Source organism: Myodes glareolus, chromosome 2 (genome assembly GCF_982192425.1).
Source record: "Myodes glareolus chromosome 2, mMyoGla1.1, whole genome shotgun sequence".
Lineage (NCBI taxonomy): Eukaryota > Metazoa > Chordata > Mammalia > Rodentia > Cricetidae > Myodes > Myodes glareolus.
The window spans coordinates 12,266,687-12,287,714 of NC_142027.1; the positions used below are offsets into that span (position 1 = coordinate 12,266,687).

The 21,028-nt window shown below is 36.7% G+C and overlaps 1 non-coding gene across 1 annotated transcript; it reads right to left on the minus strand.

Moving 5' to 3' along the window:
• Positions 1 to 17,007: 17,007 nt before the first annotated feature.
• On the minus strand, positions 17,008 to 17,110 carry LOC148122909 (U6 spliceosomal RNA). Its single transcript, XR_015737340.1, has one exon. It is a non-coding gene; the product is annotated as a U6 spliceosomal RNA (small nuclear RNA).
• Positions 17,111 to 21,028: the final 3,918 nt, after the last annotated feature.

The window sequence follows — 21,028 nt, forward strand, 5'->3', positions numbered from 1 at the left end:
TTATTCTCTTAAGTTTCTCATCCATAACACGCAAATTAATATTTTATTGTAATTTGAATTAGGAATGTTTAAAATGAATACTGTATTTACATTACCGGTCTGTCTTTCCCTCCAATTTCCCTCTTTTCTTCCCAACTCCTTCTTAAGTGTGTCACATCCTTTTCTTCAGTTATTTCCCTCTCTCTCTCTCTCTCTCTCTCTCTCTCTCTCTCTCTCTCTCACACACACACACACACACACACACACACACACACACACACACAAACAAACCTACTGAGTCCTCCACCCTGTCCTCCCAAAACTTACCCTCCTTACTTTTCCACTAGCTTGCTCACCCCAACCCAGCTTTATAATTGCTTTATGCCACACACCTTAAAGTGACTTTTTTGTTCCCTGTCTTCATTGTAACAACTGGGAAAATCAAATCCAATTACCCACAACTCACTGTATTGTCTTCACCTGAATACTGGGACCAGAATGGCGTGAATAAGACATGCAATGATTTTGACTAGGAAGCTTCTCAGATTTCATCCTTTAGCATTTTAATTGTATGAGTGTCTGTGGGCTTGTGTACACGAGTGCAGGACCTGCAGAAGACAGAATAAACTGTCAGATTCCCCTGCAATTGCAGTCAAAGCTAGCTGTGAGCCATCCTCGGTGCTGCTTGGTCTCAAATTTAGGTCTTCTGAAAGAAGAGGATGTGCCTTTAATCACTGAGCCACCTCTCCAGCTAAATTGTTTGTGATTCTTATTACTAGTGGAAACATTCCTATAGTCCTCAAATCCAGTTTTGATTTTACTCTCCTGAATAACGATTCACATCCTTTTGATGCACCTTAATTGTTTTAGTCTTTATTGTACCCACAGTCTCCCTGAGGAACCATGAACTAAGCATCAGAGAAGAAAACCGTCCCTACCAGGCTTCATTTAACAATGATCATTTGTGTGTGCATAGATTAACAGAGATCATCTGCAAGTACATAGGTTAATAGTGATAATCTATATATGCACAGATTAATAGTGATCACCTGCATTACATAGATTAACAGTGATCTTCTGCATGTGCATAGATTAATGGTTATCGTCTGCGTTTCCCTAGATCTGCACATTCCATGTTCCGTGAACTCAGGAGTCTGTGTTCCAATCCTAGTTTCATGTACTTGCTTTAGTGAAACAAATCCCTGAAGAAGTATCTTTCCCTGCCCCTCACATCTTCATCTTTACTGCCTAATTATTCCCATTACTATATAAATGTTAGAAATTCTCCTGTTTTCCAGTGTGATTTTCTTCACCTCTCAGCTTCCCACCTACTTTTCTCTTTATTTCTGATATTTTACTTATTTGTAGTTTTCTGTGTGACAAGAGCTTTTCTTTCCAGGTTTGATTTCCATTGGCCTTCTGGCATCTGTTATTCTACCTAGACATCCAGGAATGAGGTTACTGGTAATACTGAATCTTGGAAATAAAGGAGAGCCCCTTGAAAGACACTATCATATGTGAGATCATAAGTAGGACTTAAAGCAGTATCAGTTCAGCTGCTTTCAAACCACCAATGAAACAGGGCTGGAGAGACGGCTCAGAGATAAAGAGCACATGCTGTTCTTGCAGGGGACCTGGGTTCATTTCCCACCACCCACAAGGCATAATCACCTTTAACCTCATTTCCAGGGTTTCTGACACTCTCTTCTGGTAAACATGCAAACATGTGGTACACATTCTTGCATGCAAGCACTCACACATACACAAAATAAAATTATTAAAACTTAAACATTAAGCATTTAAAGCTTATGAATTATTAGCATTTCCAAAAGATATAGCATCAATTCTTATATTAATGAGTATTTATTTGAATCTCAATGGTGCCACATAAGCATATGTGAAAGATCATGAATGGAAACATCTAGTTAGATCTCAATACAATTCTAAATTAAATAAAAAGTATACCCATGGAGAGACAATTGACATTAAAAATATTACTTTATTCAACAGTTCATCTAGAACACTATGTGAACCTCGCTATCCAGAAATTTTTTTCTGGTCCTGAAGCCATGAACTTTCCTTAAACGTCTGCTGGGCTTCTTAACTCTTAGCAAAGCAGAAAGAGTATGCTAGCAATCCCAATAACAAGACTTCCCTCTGTATCTGCATTCAGTGAGCATGGACAATAAACCTCATATTTTTGCTTTGAGATTGGAATGGGTTTATGTCTAAGTCTATTTATGTAAGATAGTTCATAAAATGGGGCCAATAGCCATGACAAGCATGTAAATACCTTAAATAGTGAATTGATAATGAATCAGAGAGTGTGTCTGGTTTATCTCACATCCAATTACAAGGCTTCAAGCTCCTGAATACAGGTGGAAAGAATGCAGACTAAGTGGTAACAACTGAGTTTCTGCCATAAAAACAAACCTGCTACACTTGAGCTACAACTTCCTTCTTAAACAGATTACGGATATATACATTGAAAGGCTTTTGGCTGCTGTGCATATGGATTATTTTAAGAATATGGTCTACTAGCTTCCTTACACCTTTTGTTCTAACTATAAGGAAATCTTGAACAGAATTCTTCAATCAATTCTTTGGCTCTATAAACTAATATGATCACAGTTTTCTATAGCAGAACCATGAGCCTTGTAATAAATTCATTTGCACCTGAACTGGTGGGAGTAGGGACTTGTTGAAAATGAAAATTTAACAGTAGATATAAATGTGTTAGAGCAAACTCGCTTCAATGTGTGGGAATAATGAAAATGTCAACAACTTGATAAACATGAAGAGCGTTCTCACATAGAAATAGAGTCAACCTAAACACGTTATTCTGTTTACTTTTTCAGCCCGATAAAAGGGGAAATTAACTAACAAATGCTATGTCAATAGAATGTCAAAACATCCCATCAATCAGCCGGCTGTTTTGCTTGATCGATGAAATAGAGTCCCTTTAAGACAACCCATCTTAACAGTGAAATCAATAAATATTTGACTGGATGTTTAACTTTTAAAATGGCATACAGGACATCTTTAAAAAAATTGTCAAAACAGAAAAATGTCATATGTAGGAAGAAAATTAACACAATATATAAAAAAGCACCACCAACATTAAACCATTAACAAAGCCCACTGCCTTACAGAAGTGGAAAAGGATGGATTTAGGGATCGGTGTTTATTAAGAAACACTGAATAGTAACATCCTGTTTCCCACACTGACTATAGATAATATCAAATGATGCATCAGCAAAAATGAATTAACAAATATTGGGTCTTTTTTAGGAGGCTGTGTTATTGCAGTATACTCTGCTTTTCTGTTGGACTATTGAAAAAAACAGTTTTCACTGCTAGCAGGACTCAGGTTTTAAAGGGCTATCATGTCCCTGTGCCGTTTAATGTCATCAAGAGTAAATACCCACTAACAAATATCTAGATGCAAAAAGTAGAAGGCTAAAGGACTGAAATGCCCCTCTGTAAGGACAACAGGAAAAATAATTAAAAATATTACCATTGCTTTTTGGTTTTTTTGTTTGTTTGTTAGTTTGGGGTTTTTGTGTGTGTGTTTTGAGACAGAGTTTCTCTGTAGCTTTAGTGCCTGTCCTGGAACTAGCTCTTGTAGAACAGGCTGGCCTCGAACTCACAGAGAATCACCTGCCTCTACCACTCAAATGCTGGGATTAAAGGTGTGTGCCACCACCACTTGGCGTACCATTGCATACTCATAATAATCTACTCCTCCTAATGAATATTTTTTAGAGGAGGAACAAGGGACAATTTGTACTCTTGGCTAAATTCTTGCTTTAAAGATAGCAATGTCTCATAATTTGTTTACTATGTACAAGTTAACTTATAAACACTGGAAAAATGCAATTTTACTTCAGTAAATACTCAAGACCTAGGTTAAAGTCTAAAGTGAGATTTTGTGCTGCCATCAAGCTTCAGGTGCACCACCACTTTGGGTCATAGAAACACTTTCAAAGTTCTAGTTGCAAGCTGAGAGGAAAATATATATTCAAAAGTCATATTTACTGACATCTAGTAAAGCTGTATCTTATAGAAGACATAAGAGCTCAGAGCAGTGTGGTGATGTGAAGCTCATAATCCTCATTATTGATTTGTCATCTGCTTTTACCCCTAGACAATGTAAAGGAAACACTTAGAATTAATCATGAGGTTAGCCCCCACTCAAGTTGTAGCCATCTAAAGTTTGGAGTCACCTTGTACTAGTGTAAACGTCTTTGTAAATATGGAGGTGAACTGCCTTGAAAATATATCTGCACAAGTAAGTTGAGGCCTGGAAACCACAAAGAGTAGCATTCAATCTTCCATCGCAGCCCTCATTTGCCAAGTCATTACTGAGTAATTTATTACCCAATCATTCCCAAGAAGCATAAAGAACAACATCTCTCATACAGTACAAAGATGTTAATCCAGTTAAAGGAAAAAGACAGGGGCGTGTTAAGTAATTACGTCTGGTGTGCGTGTACAGACTATGTTTACCATATACAGAACGGTGGAAACATTAGCAAAAATGAACTAAAATTTAAACTGTACCTTGCAATAAAATATAGACAATTGTAATTGAAAAGTACATGAAAACAGAATTCTTTAGAGGCAAGCTGAAATTCAGAGCTCGGGAGCCAATGTGGAAGGCTTTGCATGCTTATTCTGTGTATTTTCCACAGTTTGACCTGTTAAATGTAAACAATGCATTAATATGTCTGCAGCTTGAAGTATCCACAAGACTGCAAGATCAGTTGATACGCATCACAGTGCTTTAGGATCTAGTGTGGGATGTAGTTGGTGTATGTCTACACATGATCTGAAGAAGACTGTTCAAGACCTGCTCAGCATGTTGTGGCAGAAGCAAAAACTTAAAAATTAAAACATACAAAGTTTGCTTATGTTATTGTCCAAATTTTCTGTATCTATTTTAATTTTTAATGCATTATTACATAAATTATTGAGAAGAGGGTGCTAGGATGTCAGAGTGTTTTGTGAATCCATTTCTACCCATTTTCTTTTTTATAATTTATTTTTTAATGAATTATAAATTTCCCACTCCCCTTCCTTCCTCCCCTCCCCCCTCTCCCCTTCTACCCTTCTTCCTATTCCCCATGCTCCCAATTTACTCAGGAGATCTTGTCTTTTCTCCTTCTTAGGAGGATCCATGCATTTCTCTTTTAGGGTCTTCCTTGTTGTCTAGATCTCTGTAGTTGTGGATTGTAGGCTGATTATTCTTTGCTTTATGTCTTACCCATTTTCATCACATTAATTCTAATACTTTGCCAATAAGTGTCCACATATCTATAACATATGCTTTTTGGTAAATTGACCATTTTTAAAATTATGCAATGATTCTATTTATTAGTGACACTTTGTGTTTCTTTTAGTCTATTTTGCTGGGTGATAATTCAAGCTCTTGGTATTTTTTTCATGAGGATATTCACAGTTGATTGATTTCTAAGTTTTAAGAATTCTAAGTGATGTATTTCTTAACAGCTAAGTGACATTATTCGTTTTACTCAGTGAAAATAGAGAATAGACCATATGTATTTATTCGTTAGTGTGAGCAAACAAAATAATTCTTCAGAAGAAATTTTCAGAGAATTTTCTTTGATATTTAAGCTAGCATTTGTAAAAATATATTTTATTAGTTAATTTAGGATCATTGATAAATTTTCTTTCCTGCTCCAGAACAATCCTGTGAGTACCTGCAGACTTATCAAGTTTCTCTTTCTCTTGATATTAAGCAGTATGAGGTAAGATCTTTCACTTTAGTTTTGTTTATTTAGTTTTCTCATGTGGCTCAGTCCCTGATAGAATGAAAATGTTAATGTACACGTATATTTATGTATATACACTTATATACAGACATAAAAGTGCAGTAAATTGATTTTTGTGTACATTTCAGTGATATAGAGGATCCTTTTGATTAAATTTTTCACTTTTATAAACGTAAGTGACCTCCATAGCTCCAGAAAATATTCTAAAACCATATTAAATAATATCTGAATTCAATTTATAATTTCTCTTGATTTTATGCCTTTATTCTTTAATTCTTTTTGTCCCTGCAACACCAAACTGAATCATTTTCCTTCCTATTTAATTAGCCTCTCCCAACCTGTGTTTACTCAGTGAGTCACACAGGACTTAAATCTCTCAACAAAATGCCAAACCCTCTCTTAATTCCTTCTCCCTCATTTCTGTCCTAAGCTTCCTCTGCCTTTGTTCATTCTCTGAACATGAGTTATTAATCAATTAGATTTGAGTTGGCCAAACATGGCCTGTTCCTCAGCCCCAATGGGCAGTCTGAATCTTGAGCAAACTTGCAACCAACCTGGATTTAGCAATTTCGTTTTCCTTTGTTTAAGAGCATGTAGAAACAATCCTATAATTTGTGTAAGTTGTCATTAAAACACTGATCTACTAAAATAATAGGACAGATAACAGTGGTTCACATGACTGGAAGGTTGACCTAAGTGTGTATTCTGAAACTTCATTTTAAATTAAAGTTGATCTAAAACAAGGATTATTCAAACCTGAGTCCAAACATAGTGGAATAATACTGGGCAGAAAGTTTAGCATATTGTTATCCAGTTCCATTCTCAAAGTGGGTATTCCACACTTATTTTACAAAGATGTTGCTAAACTTAAAGGGAAAATAAGGTAAATTAAGTACCTGTCAACACTGCAATGATAGTGAGAGCAGCAGAAGCAGCACATTAATGACATATGATTCCATTCAATATTTCAGTGTTGAATCCTATCATCTGTGAAGTGATGTTCAGTGTTGAATCCCATCATCTGTGATGGAATGTTTCAATGAGGACCACACCCTAACTCTTCCAAAGGGTGCTTCCTTCTGGTGTGCCAAAGAACAGTCAGCAAGGAGTGCCTCCAAAGGTGATTTTGCATCAAAGAAGTAATATGAATCTTGGTCCTTGCCCAAATGGAAGGGCTCTGTGGAAAACAGAATATGTAATTCACATATATGGGCCTCATCCTTATCAGTCATATTATGTTCATGCTGAGAGAAAGAAAAGTGGAGAGAGAGAGAGAGAGAGAGAGAGAGAGAGAGAGAGAGAGAGCGTTTTACTAGAAGAAACGTGGAAAACCGGTGTCTATTTCAATAGATCCATTTCCGTAGATGTAGACAGCGGAGAAAACCATATGCAAAAATGCAGTTGAAGGCAGAACTTGCTCACAGAGAAATTGGAAGACTGTGGCAGCCCTGGGCACAGGAGAAAGGGCATTGTTGATCTGTTTCATAAAGGAGGTAGAAGGAAATGAGTGTTGATTACTGATCTTTAGGGTCTGGTAAGCAAAATTACCCTTGCAAGAGTGTAGCAGAAGCTCATAAATCATTCTATGGACAGCCATTACAGCCTACACTGTGTTCTTCCATTCATGTCATACACGATATTTTAAAAAAATAGATTAAAGTCTGTATCTGAAACCATAATTATTACCATTTTGATGTTGCTTCTTGGGTGTATTTTAAGCTGTAGGCAGGAAGAAAATGATATAATGTTTGATATAAAAGGATTCCTGGGATCAATACAAGTGGGGAATTCACACACCAGCTAAGGGGATCTAAGATGTTCTTATTCACAAAAACAAGGAACTGGACTGAAATACAAAGCGGGGAGGTCTTATGACCTTATATACTGAGACTCTAACTACAACAAAGAATGATTTAAGGAAGCAAGTTACACAATATCTGGTCATTGTCCTCTGAACACTATTTATAAAATAAACAAATGGTAACACAGAATTTAAATCAAATCAAATTAAAAAGATTTTTTAATGCGCAAAGAAATCCTATGAATTTTGAACGTCTGTGTGATATTGTAATCAGAAGAGTAGAGATGAATATTTTTTATTCTATATTAAGTTTAGAAAACAGTGAACATTAGACATTTTAAATATAAGGAAAATAAATCAGAAATCAGTCCAGTCGTGAAAACTATTACCACATAGCATGTGTTATTCAAATGTGCTTTATAATAATCTACTGAAATCATTAATTTAAGCATTTCTCAAAACTTGTTCCAATCAAAAATTCTATGAAGAATTGACATTTGAAATAATTCTTTGCTTAACTTGTTTTTACAAATTGTGTTGTATCTACCTGTTCTTTTGTTACAACTCAAAAGTAATGATTAGCTTTTCAGGATCTCAAAGAATTATTGTAGTAAGAAACTTAGTAGGTTTAAATCAAAGTTTCCTAAACCTAACCAACCATGGAATCCCATGTTTGAAATGATAGCTCTTAAAATCTGACCTTCACACTGGTACCACAGTGTGGTGACTCACCCCTCAACATCCTTTAAAAATTAAAAAATTCATCCATCTGGTTGGTGTTCATAAATGCATAATATTTAAGGTAATTTGCTTTATTTAGTGATTGACACATCCAGCAGGCATGTTTTAAATGCTATACTAACAATTCAAATGTCTTATTAGAAATGAGTATTTTGATTACTACAGTGCTTGGTAGAAAAATATAATTCCTATTTTAATAAAAAAACAGAATCTTTTGACAATCAGAAATCCTCCCATATATTTCTTCATGAATAATTGCATTATGATTCCTGAACATATTTCAGATCTCAGTTCTTAATTTCTGTCCTTTTGTGGCTGGACACCAAACTACAAAATTTCACGTCAAAGCTGATGATTGATGATTAAATTAGCAACTTTGTCTATTCAAAGATTATTTGATTGACACGTTGATAAGCAATGTTTATTCATTAGAAAGATTATACTGAATTTGCAGATAGTGAATAAGAAAAAGTAAAACAATAAGATGCTAAATAGGCACTTTCTTTCTGTGAATATCTGCATACGTTTTCTGAAAAAGAAGGGAGCAACAATACACAAATCAAATGTGAGAAGCCTCTGAATAAATAAACGTGGGTTTAAAAGTCTCCAGGTTGGGATAGCTACATTGATCCATAATATCTACTTATTTATGCTGTCCTGTGGGTCAGAGTATTCAATCTTTCAGTGTTGCCCAGCAGTTGTAATGATTGTCTTATGTAATGTGAGAACAAAACAAGTGAGAACACTGTGGAAGTAAACTAGATAAAGCACTCACTATACATATAAACAAGCATCACAAGCATCATGTCTCCCAGACTTTTAAAGGGTCTTTGCTAAGAACTGCTGTGGTCTCATCATTAACTGCAGGTTCATGGATACTCCTCTGAAAAGCATAGTCTAGATTCTCTGCCTAACAAGTCTGTTGAGAATGCTTCCAAGCATATAGCTGTCACGGGCTCTGATTGTGAAGTGACATTTTAGAAACGTCTTGAGAGAAGGTTCCCGTGAATGTGGCTATGTTCCATGTTCTCAGGGCTATTATATTTGTCAGTTCTTGTGCTGCAAATTCTAGATGCAACAGAGACTTTTCTATTGTGTATTCGCAGATAAGCACACGAGCTGCCCTTTTATCTTAATATCGAAAAGAATACACAAGGAACAGGGAAAAACAATAGTTAGGTTTGAAACAAATAATTCAAATGGTCACTAGCTCCAATTGCAGTCCATTGGCTTTCTTCTCAAATAGGTTACTAGTGTATTTACAGAACACCCTCAGATTGAATACCATTGGCTTTGGTAAACAGTTCCAGTGTTTCATAATATTTCTACAACCGCCCACTGCATTAATCTGTATGAAAAAGTCACAGGGATTACAGGTGCATTATCCGCGCAAATAAGTGGTGTGCTATCTGTTGGAGCAGAAATGCAGGATGTCTTCAATTCAGAAACAACAGATTTCCTTATTCCATTGTATTTTCATTTTTCATATTTTGTGACAAATGTGCATTTAATTTAGGCTCTGTGATATGTGGCGTGGAACTGATCCAAATTTGAATTAAATATTTTCACATGGATCTCAATAGTAGTTATGGAAGTTTGTACTTCTTAGTGTCTAGTGAGTTAAAAACTTCAGCTCATAATTTAAAAAAAAAACCGTCATGCCCCTGTGATTATAATATGCTTAGTTATGAGATAGTAGACAAAGCCATTAAAATGGATCATTCAAGTAAATATGTGCTACATTAAAATAGGAAAATCCAAATAAGCTGTGAAGGAAAGTCTCTTCCATCAACGTGGTTCAAGAGACAAAAGATCATGAGGGAAAGAAGGAATTTACAGATTAATAGCTAGGAAGGATGTAATTGTAGAGCTTTTACAGTAAACAAAAGGTTAAGGTGACTAAAGAAAGCTAATAGTTGAAAGACTAATAAAATAAAAGCTAAGAAAGATAAAATACAATTACTGGGAAAACTAATTTCCAAGTTTGTTCTTAAACAGTAGCATTGATATCATTGATATCAAAGTCATTGATATCAAAATTCTTCAAATCTTGGTGCCACTTATAAAATTATGGTGAATTAGCATTTTAGTTTTTAATAAATTGTTTCATCTAGAAAATTTTATATATCAAGCCAAGGGTAATAGGTAACCCAATATAGAGTTATATAGAAGCAAATATCAGAAATTATTTAAAAGGTCATTGTGTCATGAATACCACCACTAACATAAAAGAAAGGCAGAAATCTGAAATCAAGACAGATGAACTGAAACACTGAAGAAAGCAAAGTCAGGTACACAGAAAAAATACTTTCCAGATACTTTTTTTATTCTTGTCCCTTAGAACCATACTGTGTACATAATAAGGATTATTAAACACTTGGAGGCTGACTGATCCTTATGCAGCTAAGGACAGTAGGTGGATTAACTGGTTACCACAGGGAATCAGGCTCATGTGTTAGTTGAGTTTTCTACATTGATTTCTGTGAAAAAGAAAAATCTCTCCAGTAGTAATGTCTTTAAGGTTTCTCTTGAAGACATTTCAATTTAGAAAAATCTAATTGTTATATACATTATATTGATTATAATTTTGCTGGTGAAGGATCAATTACTTCTGAGTATATTATCTAATGAGTTCTGATTTTGCTTTGAAAAGTGTGGAGGATAGATTCATATTATTAGAATCATGAAACCAACTAATAAATTCTTTTTTAAATTTTTATTGATTTTTTGAGCTATATACTTTTCTCTGTTCCCCTCCTTTCCTCTCCCCCACCCCTCAACTCTCTCCCGTGATCTCCATGTTCCCAATTTACTCAGAAGATGTTGTCTTTTTCTACTTCCCATGTAAATTAGATCCATGTATGTCTCTCTTAGGGTCCTCATTGTCATCTAGGTTATCTGGGATTGTGAATTGTAGGCTGGTTTTCTTTGTTTTATGTCTAAAGGTTACTTATGAGTGACATATGACATTTGTCTTTATGGGCCTGGGTTACATCACTCAATATGATGTTTTCTAGATCTATCCATTTGTCTGCAAATTTCAGGATGTATAATGTTCTGCATGATCTCCAGTATTTCTTCACACAATTTACTGTTTCTTTAGTCATCCATCATTCCAAACTTCTAATGCATACTGATCACCTAATTAATTCAGCAAAAACAGTATTGCTTAGTCCAAATTGTAAACTTGATTTTACATGTGCTGACATCATAACCATCTTCATTTGTAATGTAGAACCTATTCACAAACACTCAGCCTCTGCCTTAATACGCACATGCATGCATATACAAAGGCACACTTACACACACACACACAACACACACACACACACAGAGACATTGTTCATATTTAACACACTGTCAAAAATGAGCTTCTGTTATCTGCATTCTAAACTTTATCTTTGCAGCACAGACTACAAAAGAAGAATAGTGTAGAGCTGGAAAGATGGCTTAGTGTGTCAGAGTGCTTACTGCACACACATGAGTTCCTATGTTCAAATGATAGAACCCAAGTGTATTTGTTCCTGTAACCAGAACACTGTGAGTGGTTAATGTGGCAAAGTGGTAAAGACAGGAGGACATCTTATAACATGGCGGGCCTGCTTGTTTGTGTTTTTCTGTCCTGCCCAGCCCCCCAGCTGTTTAGTCCCAGAGAAAAATCACACAAAGGACTCTGTAAGTTATTAAGCTGATTGGCCCGTTAGGTCAGGCTTCTTACTGGCTAACTCTCACATCTTGATTAACCCATTTTTCTGATCTATGTTAGCCATGTGGCTCAGTAACTTTTTCAGTGGGGCAGCTCACATTCTGCTGCTTTGGTGATCTGGGAAGGAGTGGGAAGAATCAACTTCCTCCTCCCTAGAATTCTCCTGCTCTCCTTGCATCATTTCCACTTCCTGTCTGGTTTTCCCACCTACACCTCCTGCCTGGCCAATCAGCGTTTATTTAAAACATGATTGACAGAATACAGACAATTCTCCCACACCACTTCCCCCTCTTTTTTTTTAAACAAAGAAAAACAAAGGAAAACATCCATAGTCCATTTTTGGGAATGTGGGAAGAGAAGTCCAGACTACTTCCAGCTGGTTGGGGGCGTTGATAATCTTATAGGGACCTAAAGAAAAATTTAGAGTTATGATCAAGTCCTGACTGAAGTATCCTGTGAGTCTTGATCATGTCAGACAGCAGTCTTGAACCTGTTCTGGATGAAGAACTCAGACATCTGGGCCATTTGTTCCTACTGGAGATTTCTCAGGTGGTCTCCCTTGGTCAAAGATGATTTTTCTTAACTCAGAATAAATCCAGAGCCTTTCATTTTCTGTGGAAAAAAAAGAAAAATCTCTTCTCCAAAGTAATATGCCTTTTGACTTCAATTTTGAAGCCAAGGTATTTTCAAAATACCTATCTTGGATTGATTCTGCAGCATTTATAAGCAAGTATCTTTTAGCAGCTGTTGCTCCTTCCTCAACATTCAGAAAAAAAGCATCACCTCGCCATATAATAATCAAAACACAAAGCATTCAGATTAAAGAAAGGATATTAAGAGCTGCAAAGGAAAAAGGTCAAGGAACTTATAAAGGTAAACCTATCAGACTTTCACCAGACTTCTCTATGGAAACCATGAAAGCCAGAAGGTCCTGGATAGAGGTACTGCAGAAACTAAGAGACCATGGATGCAAGCCCAGACTACTATACCCAGCCAAGCTATTGTTCATTATCAACGGAGAAAACAAAATATTCCAGGATAAAAACAAATTTAAACAATGCGTAGCTACAAATCCAGCCTTACAGAGAATATTAGAAGGAAAATCACAACCCAAGGAATCCAACATTGCCAACACTGCCTACAGTAACTCAGACATCTAGCGACCCTTCACAAGCACAACTCAAAGAAGGAAAACACATACACTCTACTACCCCCAAAAAAAATGACCGGAGTCAATAACCACTGGTCATTAATATCACTTAATATCAATGGACTCAATTCACCTATAAAAAGGCACAGACTTAGGAACTGGATACGAAAACAGGATCCAACATTCTGCTGTTTACAAGAAATACACCTCAACCACAAAGACAGACACCTACTCAGAGTAAAAGGTTGGGAAAAGGTTTTCCAAGCAAATGGGCCTAAGAAACAAGCAGGTGTGGTCATTCTAATAGCTAACAAAATCGACTTCAAACTAAAATCAATCAGAAGAGATGGAGATGGACATTTCATACACATAACAGGAACAATTCATCAGGAAGAAGTCTCAATCCTGAATATCTATGCCCCTAATATAAAGGCACCCACATATGTAAAAGAAACTCTTCTAGAACTCAAGGCAGTCATCAAACCACACACACTAATAGTAGGAGACTTCAACACACCTCTCTCACCAATGGACAGGTCAATCAGACAGAAACCTAACAGAGAAATAAGAGAATTATTGGAGGTATTGAATCAAATGGACTTAACAGACATCTATAGAACACTCCACCCAAATAGGAAAGAATATACCTTCTTCTCTGCAGCTCATGGAATCTTCTCGAAAATTGACCACATACTCGGTAACAAAGCAAACTTCTACAGATACAAAAAAATATTAGTAATCACCTGTGCCTTGTCAGATCACCATGGATTAAAGTTAGAATTCAACAACAATGCTACCCCCAGGAAGCCAACAAACTCATGGAAGTTGAACAGTCAACTACTAAATCATCCCTGGGTCAACGAAGAAATAAAGAAAGAAATTAAAGTGTTCCTTGAATTTAATGAAAATAAAGACACAACATACTCAAACCTATGGGACACTATGAAAGCAGTGCTAAGAAGAAAGTTCATAGCACTAAGTGCCCAATTAGAGAAAATAGGGAAAGCACACATTGGAGACTTAACAGCACACTTGAAAGCTCTAGAAAAAAAAGAAGCTGATTCACCCAAGAGGAGTAGAAGACTGGAAATAATCAAACTGAGGGCTGAAATCAACAAAATAGAAACACAGAAAACAATCCAAAGAATCAATGAAACAAAAAGCTGGTTCTTGGAGAAAATCAACAAGATCGACAAACCCCTATCCAATCTAATCAAACGGCAGAGAGAACATGCAAATTAATAAGATCAGAAATGAAAAGAGGGACATAACCACAGACACAGAGGAAATTCAGAGAATCGTTAGATCTTATTACGAAAGTTTATATGCCACAAAGTTGGAAAATGTAAAAGAAATGGACATTTTTTTAGATAAGCATTCAAACAATTTAAAGAGAGCATAATAGCAAACAGTACCAAGATTCTCTGTATATTTTCCATCTTTATGCAGCTTTATTTTAACCTCCATTTCTTTTATTTTTACTTTTAACTTTTGGCTTTTTGAGACAGGTTCTCTGCATATCTTTGTCCTGGAATTCCCTCTGTAAACCAGGCTATCCTTGAACTCCCAGAGATCCATCTGTCTCTGCCTCCCCAATTCTGGGATTAAAGGTGTGTATCACCATACCCAGCTACTTTCTTTCATTTTTTATCTTAAGGCTTTAAATCTTTTTTTTTTCAAGCATGCATATATTTTTAACACACTGTAAACCATTTAGAGGTCTTCTTACTCTTTGAATCTCTCTTTACTGTATATCTCTCTTTTTCTGACCACCTGAGTCTTTCATTTGCTAAGGAATAAACACTCAAAAGCTCTTAAGGCGTTTCAAGGTCTTAGCCAGAAAGCAAGCTGAAACATTGTGACCATAGCTCCATAGTCCAAACTGACTGCTTGAAAGAGTCAGAGTTTTCCCTGGCAGGACGGCCCAGAAAGCCAGCATTTTAAAACAGCGCAGCTTTTTTCCTGCTAAGTCTGAAAACTGATATGCTTTACTCTAATCTTTCCCAAGCGTTCCCAGGCTTTCTGTTGATTCAGTTATCCACGTTGGGCGCCATTCTGTAACAATGATGGGGCCTGTCTTGCTTGTTTGTGTTTCTGTCCTGCCTGGCCCCCCAGCTGTTTAGTCCCAGAGAAAAATCACACACAGATCTCTGTAAGTTATAAAGCTGATTGGCCTGTTACCTCTAGCCTCTTACTGGCTAACTCTCACATCTTGATTAACCCATTTTTCTGATCTATGTTAGCCATGTGGCTCAGTACCTTTTTCAGTGGGGCAGCTCACATCCTGCTGCTTTGGAGATCTGGGCAGGAGTGGGAGGCATCAACTTCCTCCTCCCCAGAATTCTCCTGCTCTCCTTGCATCATTTCCACTTCCTGTCTGGTTTTCCCACCTACACCTCCTGCCTGGCCAATCAGCGTTTATTTAAAACATGATTGACAGAATACAGACAATTCTCCTTCACCAAAATCTGTGGCTTGTTGGCATCAGCCTAAGTCCAGGTTCATTTAGAAACCCTAATGATGGGGAACCTTGTTAGCCACTCATCTTTAAGAAGTGGGTCTTAGTTAAGGCGTGGCTTCGCTGAGATCCAGGATAAAACGTGTGCACCTCCGTGTGTGCACTCTCTCTACTCCTTTTTCCACAGGACATTGCTGTGCTTGGACTTTCTAGTTTCCTGTTTCATGAGTTTTCCCCTTATAATAAATAAAATATAATTGTTGTAGCCTTAGATAACCTGGTTATTTCAACACCCTGACTCATGAGAATCAGGTCAAAAGTGATAAAGCAGGACACCTGGTGTCTTCTCCGTCCTCCAAGCACACATGACCCTAACACAACTGGGTGCAGAAGCATGCACATGCACATAACTGCACATGCACCTTTAGAAGTCATTTGGTCCTTGGCATCTAGTTTTAATATGAACTGCAAGAAGAGCAGGTCTGGAGGCATCTGTTCCTGGTGACCTTAGCCACAAATATACTGAGTTTTCAGATTCTTTGGAATCAAGTAACTACTTTGAAGGTCAAGGTAATTACTGAAAATTGGCACACAGTGACAATTCAAGTCACTGAAGCAATTGACTGGATTGTAGAATAAATGAGAGGGCAGAGTGTGTTAGCAAGGAAGAGACGAGAAAGAGGAAGCCAAGCATGGTGCTATAATGGTTAAGAGAAAGGTGTTCTAAGAAGTAAATCAGTATCAACAGCTGGATTGTCTGACAAAGGGGGCATTGGTGATTTTGATAAAACTGTTGATGGTACAAAGTATGCTCCTAAAAATATAAAGGAACTGTAATATAATCAAGAAAGGAATACTCTGGTTTTGTTGAAAACGACTTTCTGTTCCTGACAGATATAAAGTAAGTAAAAGAAGCGTCACCTGTATGGCACAGACAAGAGTACATATGTTTGCATATCTTGCAGGGAGCCCCTGGAGCAGCTGCATGAGACTGTGTGATGGAAAGGCTGATATGCAGTATTTTGGTTGCAAAAATATAAAAAGCCCCGGAATGCTGGTTAACCTAGACATAGGAAGGGATAAATATTTTCCTTCCATGCCTGCTTTAAATCTGTCACACTTCTCTAAGATCCTACCATGTGTTTTATTCCCTTTAAAATATGTGCAGAAATTTTCTTTCGTAAATTCAGGAGATCTCTCTATGTATAGTCACATCTTTCATGGATATCTTGAAATATGAAGTTTATTCACTACTTATATAATTTTATCTTGACTTTTCTCTATTGTTATTATTATGCCCAATAAAATGTATGCATTAAAAATCAAGTATTCTCTCATGGTCTCTGTCTCTTTCTCTCTCTTTCTCATTTTTCACTTTTTGATATAGAAACCTTCACGTATTTGAATGTCATCCTTGCGTAGGAACCATACTAATATTGGATCATTCCAGCATAGTTAGATGTGCTCCTTAAAGAAACACTGTAGCTCTTGAGCAAGTTCTCTTTTTCTTATTTCTTTTGTATTTAAAGGGTTACTATGTTTAACTGAATACATTTTTATGTCTTTTGTTTTCCCTAGGTTCTTGAGATAGGGTTGCCCTTGTTTCACTGACTATTCTAGAATTTGCTCTATAGAAACAGGCTGACCTCAAACTCAAATACCACTTGCCTGTTCTTCCTGACTGCTTGGATTAAAGACATGCACCACCATCATCATATTAAACATTATATAGTACTGCCTCCCGCTCTGGCATTATTAGAGAACATCATCTGCCTCTTAATGTTTTTGGTGGTGAAGTTAGTCTTTAACTCCATCTTATCTTTGTGAATGTGCCTTTCATGTCTTCTCTGCCACAGTTATCTGTAAACTATATAATAATAGTGCTCATTCCAAATCATGTTAAGAACTGAACAAGTAACAGGCCTATCTCAAAATTATAGGTTCTGTCTTAGAAGCATGATAAGTAAAGATATATTCATTAAGTGTAAGACCTTATTTTTATTGTTTTTGTACAAAGATATGGGTACATATACTTAACTAGTTATTTTTCACCTTAAAAACTATAGGACAAATGAAATGCTCATTAATCAAGTACTAGTCTGGTGTGGGAGAACGGTTTGTTTTCTGTCAATTATATTTTAAATAAATGCTAATTGGCCAGTAGCTAGGCAGGAAGTATAGACAGGATAACCAGACAGGAAGTAGAGGTGGGTCAATGAGAACAGAAGAATTCTGGGAAGAAGGAAGCCCATTACTCTGCAGTCCTGGCCCAGACACAGAAGAAGCAAGATGTGACCCCACTGAATAAGGAACTGAGCCACATGGCTAACACAGACAAAAATAATGGGTTATATAAGTTATAAGAGTTAATAAAGAAGCCTGAGCTAATGGATCAATCAGTTTGTAACTAAAGTAGACTTCTGTGTGATTTCTTTGGTACTTAATGATTATGGGAACCGGGCAGGACAGAAAACTCAGTCAACATTAGTCAGACTTCTTTTGTTTAGACCACTGGAACACCAAACTTGTTTGCAAATTTACAAACATAAATGTATCAGGAGATGGTTCTTATTAGTTTGCTAGAGTTTCTGTACCAAAGCATATCAGACTGTAGCTTAAATGACAAACATTTATTCCTTTTAATTTTGGAAGTTAGGCCTAAAGAAAGTAAAGGTGTAAGGAAGTTTACTACCTACTGAGGTTTTTCTTTTGCTGTGAGATGGATGTTTTCTCCCTGTGTCTTCATCAGGTCTTCTTTCTTTATGTTTTTTGACTTAAATTCTATCTCCAAACTCAATCATTTTCCAAAGCATTCAGAGGTTACAACTTCAACATGCGAGTAGTTTAGGGTAGAGAGAACGTCCTAATGGTCTCTCTGGTCATGAGATTTCTGAGATGATATGTTTGCAATGAAACAAAATTAACTGAAAATATACAGTCAGTGTATGTCTCAGGGAGTCAAGTGGGGATATCAGATTGAAGGAAGGGGAGTTTCCAAGAAAGACTAAGTAGAATGCAGGGGACAGAGCTGATAACTGTAACTCAGAGGTGCCTTCTCAAGAATGACTGTGCCAAAGTGGTTGTAAAAGGCCTGCATCCTGACTCCTGGGTGACTACAGGTGTTAAATCATTACAAGGATGCAGATGAAAGCTTCTCAATGCTTAGGCCTGGGCTTTTTTAAAGTCTGTAAAGTTTTTAAATCACCTTCTGAATCACCTTATGCTTAAGTAAAGCTTTCCCTAGTTATTTTTGGGTCTTATTTACTTTTATAGTATGGGAAACTATAATGCACCATGAACACAATTTTCTTTATTGTAAAATCATACGGCTGTGTTTCACAAGGAATAAAAGTGGTATGTGGAAAGTAAGAACAAAACACCGACTTTCCTCCAGAAAAGAACTGTGTCTTGTATGCATTACCTGGATCTGTCTTGAGCTGTTATTTCAACTGGAAAAGTACCAGAGGAACTGACTCCTTCAAGTCCTCATCCCATTGTCCCTTCTCTGTATATATTTCTTGCAAGAACAATCATGCTCATTCTATCACTTTCAGTTTTCTGGCTTGCAAAGAAAATCTCTCACTGTAAAGTCTTCTGACCATGTGCTTATGGTTTTATTCTCTCTCTCTCTCTCTCTCTCTCTCTCTCTCTCTCTCTCTCTCTCTGCGTGTGTGTCTGTCTGTGTGTGTGTGTGTGTGTGTGTGTGTGTGTGTGTGTGTGTGTGCAGGCCATCTATGTCCCCAAGGGTCATGTTGAAGCATTTGTCTTTTGCTGTGTCTTAATTTATTTTCAACACATAAATGTGGGCCTGTATAGTCTGCTTGTAGGAGACTGCTCATTCATTTCCCAGCTGCTCAAACTCAAATAATAATACAGAAACTGTATTAATTACAACATTGCTTGGCCAATAGCTTAGGTTTCTAATTAACTAACTGTTACATCTTAAATTAACCCAGTTTTATCAATCTGCGTATTTTCACGAGGCTGTGACCTATCAGTAAGATTCCCTCTGGTGTTCAGCATGTATCTTTAGGTAGCTACATGGCATCTTTCTGACTCCATCTACTCTCTCTAAATATCTATGTTCCAGTTTCCCAACTGGCTTTATTCTTCTAAGCCATTGGCCAAACAGCTTTATTCATCAACCAGTAAAGCAGCACATATACAGAAAGACATCACTCATTATCAGCCAAGTACCACAGTTCAGCTCTTGTGACACTGTGCTAATAAATTATTTCATGTTACGAGATTCTTAACAAGTATTCCATACTAACTATATGCAATCCTTCATAAATATATAGTTCAGCTACTCTTTGTTTTATGAAAAGTTTCAGTAAGAGTGGAAAAGTATTGAGGATTTGTGGAGTGGGAGAGTTACCAGAGAGTCATACTGTATAGCAAAGTCTCATTCGAAAAAATTATTAAGCCAAGTCACAAAATGGCTGCCTCTGAGCTGGAACCGGAGACAGTGGTGAGTCAAGCTGGTATGATAGTTTATATAAGGTAAGCAAGATCATGCTCATATAGAGGTGGAAAAGTACAGCAGTAATGACTGAGTCATTGATGGCAGCGGGGTCAGGGATTAAGCTAAATTCAAGGTCTTAGCAACTTTCCATTTGTCCAACAAAGAGAATTTCATGAGTTATTACTTTTGCATACTTTAGTTTTTAAAGTAATAGTATACTACATTAAAAAGTAATACAGCTGTAGAGTAAGCACACAACAAAAGAGGAAATCTAACAAAATACTAATATCTAAATTAGAGAGAAATAACGAATGTTCATCTTTTTGAGCTTTCTAAGTATCTTCCAAAGATGCAAGACCTGAGGTGGTGGAATCACTATATTGAGAGAGAAATACTGTTTTGAAGGCTCAGAATGAGAGTGGCTAGGATTCATATGTCTTGTGGGGACAAGCGAGTTTGAAGTGAGCTCAAAAGTAGAAGAATGATAGAGAACAGCTTAAAAAGTAAGACAGAAAGGAACTGAATTCTGGATCTAGGTGTATCATCATGGCATTGGATGCAGGCTTTATCAGGTAGGTAATGAGGTCCCAATCATAGAGGCTTTTTGACAAGCATGACATCCTGAAAATGAAGTACCACATGATGGCGATGATTTGGCTTAGGGACGTCAAGTTTAAGAAGACTTCAAACTTTCCATTTGTGAATTTATTATAGTGGGAACTCGAATAACAGAAGAAACGGGTGCATAATGAGCCAAACTGTGCAGATAGAATTAGGGCAATGGATTTGATAGTGGCTTTGATAACAGAAATAAAACCAGTGGTATCCATCCTGGTTTCCACATTCACTGCCTGCATGATGCTTTTCCCGGTAACAGAGCTGGAGCAACTAGGGAAGAGATGGCTGAGAGAAAAATCAATCCAAGCCAAGCTA